The sequence below is a fragment of the Chiloscyllium punctatum genome, unplaced genomic scaffold, assembly GCF_047496795.1.
Source record: "Chiloscyllium punctatum isolate Juve2018m unplaced genomic scaffold, sChiPun1.3 scaffold_139, whole genome shotgun sequence".
Lineage (NCBI taxonomy): Eukaryota > Metazoa > Chordata > Chondrichthyes > Orectolobiformes > Hemiscylliidae > Chiloscyllium > Chiloscyllium punctatum.
The window spans coordinates 677,411-683,103 of record NW_027309873.1 but is presented as its reverse complement, the minus strand read 5'-3'; positions in this window follow the sequence as shown (position 1 = coordinate 683,103).

Below are 5,693 nucleotides of genomic sequence, written 5' to 3'. Positions count from 1 at the left end.
CTCTCACCCCCGGTCTCACTCTCACCCCTGGTCTCTCTCACCCCCGGTCTCTCTCTCACCCCCATCTCTGTCTCACCCCCGGTCTCTCTCTCACCCCCGGTCTCTCTCACCCCCGGTCGCTCTCTCACCTCCGGTCTCTCTCTCTCACCCCTGGTCTCTCTCACCCCCGGTCTCTCTCACCCCCGGTCTCTCTCACACCCGGTCTCTCTCTCACTTCCGGTCGCTCTCTCACCCCCGGTCTCTCTCTCACCCCCGGTATGTCTCTCACCGCCGGTATCTCTCTCACCCCCGTCTCTCTCTCACACCCGGTCTCTCTCGCCCCCAGTCTCTCTCTCATCCCCGTTCTCTCTGTCACCCCCGGTGTCTCTCTTACCCCCGGTATCTCTGTCACCCCTATCTCTCTCTCACCCCCGGTCTCTCTCTCACCCCCGTTATCTCTCTCACCTCCGGTCTCTCTCACCCCCGGTAAGTCTCTCACCCCCATCTCTCACTCACCCACGATCTCTCTCATCCCCGGTTTCTCTCACCCCCGGGCTCTCTCACCCCCGATATTTCTCTCACCCCCATCTCTCTCTCACCTCTGGTCTCTCTCTCACCCCCGGTATCTCTCTCACCCCTGGTCTCTCTCACCCCCGGTATCTCTCTCACCCCCGGTATCTCTCTCACCCCCGTTCTCTCTCTCGACCCTGGTCTCTCTCTCGCCCCCGGTCTCTCTCACCCCCGGTCTCTCGCCCCCGGTCTCTCTCACCCCCGGTCTCTCTTGTCCGCAGTCTCTCTCACTGCCCCTGTTCTCTCTCTTGCCCCCAGTCTCCCTTGCCGTCCCCAGTCTCTCTTGTTACCCCCGGTCTCTCTTGCACCCCGTATCTCTCGCCGCCGGTCTCAATGGCCCGGGTCTCTATCGCCCCCGGTTTCTCTTGTCGCCCCCTGTCTCTATCACTGCCCCGAGTCTCTCTCATCCCCAGTCTCTCTCGCCACCACCGGTCTCTTACGCTGCCCCCTGTCTCTCTTGACCCTGGTCTCTCTCTTTGCCCGCTCCCGGTCTCTCTTGCCCCCGGTCTCTCTCTTGCCCCCCCCCCAGTCTCTCTGCCCCCTGTCTCTCTCTTTCCCCCCCCCCGGCGCTCTCTTTGTACCACACACCCCCGGTCTCTCTCGCCTCCAGTCTCTCTCGCTGCCACTGGTCTCTCTCTTTGCCCCTCCCGGTCTCTCTCGCGCCCCGTCTCTCTCTTTGCCCTCTGGTCTCTCTCTTTCGCCCCCAGTCTCTCACTTTGCCCTCCCGGTCTCTCTCATCCCCGGTCTCTCTCTTTGCCCCCCCAGTTTTTCTCTTTGCCCCCACGGTCCCTCTCAACCCCAGTTTCTCTCGCCACCCCAGTCTCTCTCACACCCGGTCTCTCTCGCCTCCCCCCAGTCTCTCTCACCCCTGGTCTCTCTCTTTCCCCCCCGCGGTCTCTCTCGCCACCCCCGGTCTCTCTCGCCGCCCTCGGTCTGTCTCGCCACCGTTCTCTCTCTTTGCCCCCCCCCCGGTCTCTCTCGCCACCGGTCTCTCTATTTGCCCCCAACGGGTCTCTCTCGCTCCCGCTATCTCTCTTTGCCCCCCACGGTCTCTCTCGCCCGCTGTCTCTCTCTCGCCCCCAGTCTCTCTCGCTGCCCCCAGTCTCTCTCGCCCCCGGTCTCTCACTTTGCCCCCCCGTGGCTCACTTTACCCCGGTCTCTCTCTTTGCCCCCCGCCGGTCTCTCTCGCCATCCCCGGTCTCTCTCGCCGCCCTTGGTCTCTCTCGCCCCCGGTCTCTCTCTTTGCCCCCCCGGGGCTCTCTCGACCCCAGTCTCTCTCTTTGCTCCCCCGGTCTCACTCTTTTCCCCTTCGTGTCTCTCTCACCCCCGGTCTCTCTATTTTCCCACACCCCCCGGTCTCCCTCGCCCTCTGTCTCTCTCTTTGGTTCCCCCCCCCCAGTCTCTCTCGCCCTGGTCTCTCGCTTCCCAGTCTCTCTCGTCACACCCGCTCTCTTGTCCCCAGTTTCTCTTGCCCCTGGTCTCTCTCTCGCTCCCGGTCTCTCTCTCGCCCCCGGTCTCTCTCACCCCCGGTCTCTCGCCCCTGGTCTCTCTCACCCCCAGTATCTCTCTCGCCCCTGGTCTCTCTCACCCCCGGTCTCTCTCTCTCACCCCCAGTCTCTCTCTCGTCCCCAGTATCTCTCTCACCCCCGGTATCTCTCTCTCGCCCGTGGTATCTCTCTCACCCACGGTCTCTCTCTCTGAACCCCGGTCTCTCTTTCGCCCCCGGTATCTCTGTCACCCCCGGTCTCTCTCTCATCCCCGGTCTGTCTTGTTGCCTGTCTCTATCAACCCCCGGTCTCTCGTCGGCCCTGGTCACTCATCACCCCTGGTCTCACGCCCATGGTCTCTCTCATCCCTGGTCTGTCTCGCACCCCCTCCCCAGTCTCTGTCCCCCTCCGCCCAGTCTCTCTTCGCCCTGGTCTCTCTCGCCCCCGGTCTGTCTCATCGCCCCCAGTCTCTCTCGCCACCCGGTCTCTCTCGTCCCCCACTCTCTCTCGCCTCCGGGCTGTCTCGCCCCAGGTCTCTCACCCCCTGGTCTCTATCTCCCCCGATCTCACTCGTACCCCCCAGTTCTCTCTCGCCCCATTATCACCTCCGGTCTCGCCCATAGTCTCCCTGGCCCCCGGTCTCTCTCGTCACTCCCTCTCTCCCGCTTCCGTTATCTCTCTCACCCCCGGTCTCTCTCTCACCCCCGGTCTCTCTCACCCCCGGTCGCTCTCTCACCTCCGGTCTCTCTCTCTCACCCCTGGTCTCTCTCACCCCCGGTCTCTCTCACCCCCGGTCTCTCTCACACCCGGTCTCTCTCTCACTTCCGGTCGCTCTCTCACCCCTGGTCTCTCTCACCCCCGGTCTCTTTCTCGTCCCTGGTCTCTGTTTAACCCCGCCGGTCTCTCTCGCCATCCCCGGTCTCTCTCGCCGCCCGCGGTCTCTCTCACTCCCGGTCTGTCTCTTTGCCCCTCCGGTGCTCTCTCGACCCCAGTCTCGCTCTTTGCCCCCCCTGGTCTCGCTCTTTGCCCCCTCATGTCTCTCTCGCCCCCGGTCTCTCTCTTTGCCCCCCGCCGGTCTCTCTCGCAATCCCCGGTCTCTCTCGCCGCCCTCGGTCTCTCTCGCCACCGGTCTCGCTCTTTGCCCCCCCGTGTCTCTCTCGCCACCGGTCTCTCTCTTTGCCCCCCCCGGTCTCCCTCGCCCTCTGTCTCTCTCCTTGGTCCACCCCCGGTCTCTCTCGCCCCGGTCTCTCGCTTCCCAGTCTCTCTCGTCACACCCTCTCTGTTGTCCCCAGTTTCTCTTGCCCCTGGTCTCTCTCTCGCCCCCGGTCTCTCTCTCCCCTGGTATCTCTCACTCCCAGTCTCTCTCTCGTCCCCGGTATCTCTCTCACCCCCGGTCTCTCTCTCATCCCCGGTCTGTCTTGTTGCCTGTCTCTATCAACCCCCAGTCTCTCGTCGGCCCTGGTCACTCATCACCCCTGGTCTCACGCCCATGGTCTCTCTCATCCCTGGTCTGTCTCGCACCCCCTCCCCAGTCTCTGTCCCCCTCCGTCCAGTCTCTCTTCGCCCTGGTCTCTCTCGCCCCCGGTCTGTCTCATCGCCCCCAGTCTCACTCGCCACCCGGTCTCTCTCGTCCCCCACTCTCTCTCGCCTCCGGGCTGTCTCGCCCCAGGTTTCTCACCCCCTGGTCTCTATCTCCCCCGATCTCACTCGTACCCCCAGTTCTCTCTCGACCCATTATCACCCCAGGTCTCGCCCACAGTCTCCCTGGCCCCCGGTCTCTCTCGTCACTCGCTCTCTCTCTCTTCCGTTATCTCTCTCACCCCCGGTCTCTCTCTCACCCCCGGTCTCTCTCTCACCACTGGTCTCTCTCACCCCCGGTCGCTCTCTCACCTCCGGTCTCTCTCTCTCACCCCGGTCTCTCTCTCACCCCCGGTCTCTCTCACCCCCGGCCTCTCTCACACCCGGTCTCTCTCTCACTTCCGGTCGCTCTCTCACCCCTGGTCTCTCTCACCCCCGGTCACTTTCTCGCCCCTGGTCTCTGTTTAACCCCGCCGGTCTCTCTCGCCATCCCCGGTCTCTCTCGCCGCCCGCGGTCTCTCTTGACCCCAGTCTCACTCTTTGCCCCCCCTGGTCTCGCTCTTTGCCCCCTCATGTCTCTCTCGCCACCAGTCTCTCTCTTTGCTCCCCCCGGTTCCTCTCTTTAACCCCCCGGAGGTCTCTCGACCCCAGTCTCTCTCTTTGTCCCCCCGGTCTCCCTCGCCCTCTGTCTCTCTCTTTGGTCCACCCCCGGTCTCTCTCGCCCCGGTCTCTCGCTTCCCAGTCTCTCTCGTCACACCCTCTCTTTTGTCCCCAGTTTCTCTTGCCCCTGGTCTCTCTCTCGCCCCCGGTCTCTCTCTCCCCTGGTCTCTCTATCGCCGCCGGTCTCTCTCACCCCCCGGTCTCTCTCTCGCCCCTGGTCTCTCTCACCCCAGGTCTCTCTCTCTCACCTCCGGTCTCTCTCTCGTCCCCGGTATCTCTCTCACCCCCGGTCTCTCTCTCGTCCCCGGTATCTCTCTCACCCCCGGTCTCTCTCTCTTAACCCCGGTCTCTCTTTCGCCCCCAGTATCTCTCTCACACCCGGTCTCTCTCTCGCCCCCAGTACCTCTCTCACCCCCGGTCTCTCTCTCATCTCCTGTCTGTCTTGTCGCCTGTCTCTATCAACCCCCGGTCTCTCGTCGGCCCTGGTCACTCATCACCCCTGGTCTCACGCCCATGCTCTCTCTCATCCCTGGTCTGTCTCGCATCCCCTCCCCAGTCTCTGTCCCCCCCTGCCCAGTCTCTCTTCGCCCTGGTCTCTCTCGCCCCCGGTCTGTCTCATCGCCCCCAGTGTCTCTCGCCACCCGGTCTCTCTCGTCCCCCACTCTCTCTCGCCTCCGGGCTGTCTCGCCCCAGGTCTCTGACCCCCTTGTCTCTATCTCCCCCAGTCTCACTCGTCCCCCCCAGGTCTCTCTCGCCCAATTATCACCCCCGGTCTCGCCCACAGTCTCCCTGGCCCCCGGTCTCTCTCGTCACTCCCTCTCTCTCGCTTCCGTTATCTCTCTCACCCCCGGTCTCTCTCTCACCCCCAGTCTCTCTCTCACCCCCGGTCTCTCTCTCACCCCCGGTCTCTCTCACCCCCGGTCTCTCTCTCACCTCCGGTCGCTGTCTCACCCCCGGTCTCTCTCTCACCCCCGGTCTCTCTCTCGCCCCTAGTCTCTCTTTGACCCCGCCGGTCTCTCTCGCCGCCCACGGTCTCTCTCGCCCCCGGTCTCTCTCTTTGCCCCCCCGGGGCTCTCTTGACCCCAGTCTCTCTGTTTGCCCCTCCCGGTCTCTCTCGCCCTCTGTCTCTCTCTTTGCTCACCCCCCCGGTCTCTCTCGCCGCCCCTGGTCACTCTCGCCCCCAGTCTCTCTCTTTGCCCCCCCGATCTCTCTCGTCCCCGAGCTGACTCGCCCCAGGTCTCTCTAGTTGCCCCCTGTATCTCGTCAACACCATTTGCTCGCCCCCCCACGTCTCTCTCGCACCCGGGCTCTCTCACCCTGGTCTTTCGCTTCCCAGTCTCTCTCGTCATACCGTCTCTCTTGTCCCCCGTTTCTCTTGCCCCTGGTCTCTCTCTCGCCCCCGCTCTTTCTCTCGCCCCT